Source organism: Hakea prostrata, chromosome 1 (genome assembly GCF_041222555.1).
Source record: "Hakea prostrata isolate BN-2017 chromosome 1, UWA_Hpros_2, whole genome shotgun sequence".
Classification (NCBI taxonomy): Eukaryota; Viridiplantae; Streptophyta; class Magnoliopsida; order Proteales; family Proteaceae; genus Hakea; species Hakea prostrata.
The window spans coordinates 42,410,563-42,411,932 of NC_142600.1; the positions used below are offsets into that span (position 1 = coordinate 42,410,563).

Sequence of the window (1,370 nt, forward strand, 5' to 3'; positions counted from 1 at the left end):
ACTTGTTACTGTATGGGTTTGAAAACATCGCACTGACATTTTCATGTTGGCCTCCAGAATAGCTAGGGCATTCCTCAATTACATGTGTAGGAGACTGACACCATGCATACATAGCAATAGATTTGTCAATAAAATGTACTTGACTTGGTGGTGCAGCTTTAACTACCAAAGTCTCTAACTTTTTCAAAAGGTTATCTATTGTACTTCCTTATGAACTTGGCTATCAACAAAATATCCCCTACTAGTCCTTTCAGACTCTTGGGTTGACTCCCATTCTCTAGTTCTATCTGCTAGGTCTAAAAGAAAATCCCAAGCTTCGGAATCATCAGTGAATGATGTAAATCCTGTGGAGCACATTGATTCCAAAAGTTGCTTTGTTTGGTAATCGATACCCTCATAAATTATTTGGCATAAATGCCATAATTCTATACCATGGTGAGGGCATTCTTGGAGAAGGCTTTGAAACCTCTCCATTACCTTAGCAAAAGACTCATTGGGTTTCTGACGAAATTGAAGAATATCATTTCTTATTTTGTTTGTCTTAGAGAAAGGAAAGAATTTCTTCAAGAATAGGACAGTAAATTGTTCCCATGTGATAATGCTATCCCTAGGTAAGCTATAAAGCCACTTTTTTGCTTCATCTTTTAATGCAAAGGTAATAAACCGTAGTCTTACGGCATCATCAGTAAGTTGTTGTACCTTCATAAGAACACAAACCTCCTCAAACTCCCTATAGAACAAATATGCATATTGATCAAGTAGCCCATGAAATTGGGGTAACATAGATAGATAATGAGATTTGAGCTCAAAATTATTACCCCTCACTTCAGGTAAACATATACAGGAAGGTTGTGCAGATCGGGTTGGATAAAATCTATCCCTAAGACTCTTAAGTGGAGGTGGAGGTAGACCTTCCATGGTCAAGTTAGACACTCGGACAATTCTATTTGTAGAATCACGAGTCCAGACACACATGCACTAACCACTTAATGCAATTAATGGCTCTTATGAAAGAATGAGATTTTTTTTTAAATAAAAAAATAAATAAAGTACTAAAGAATAAAAGAAAAGAAAATAACAAAAACGAAGGGAAAGTAATGAATTTCCCACCACAAAGATCGAAACAATGATTCCAAAGCTGTAAGGTTGCCGTATAGCTGAGCGCTTATAGGTTTGACAGCAAGGGAATCCGTATAATCTTCGGAGCCACCTATAATCGAATCCTGGGGATTTTGCAGTAGAGTGGGGACTACTATACGTTTTTGTTTCTACTCAAGTTAAGAGTAATATCTTTGAATTTTTAAATTTTTTTTTTAAATCACTTCGATTTACCTAAGAATGAGAAAAACAAAGTGGACTAATACCTCCCC

The 1,370-nt window shown here is 36.3% G+C and overlaps 1 non-coding gene across 1 annotated transcript; it reads left to right on the plus strand.

Moving 5' to 3' along the window:
* Positions 1–427: 427 nt before the first annotated feature.
* Positions 428–534, plus strand: LOC149028990 (small nucleolar RNA R71). The gene has a single exon (XR_016171341.1). It is a non-coding gene; the product is annotated as a small nucleolar RNA R71 (small nucleolar RNA).
* Positions 535–1,370: the final 836 nt, after the last annotated feature.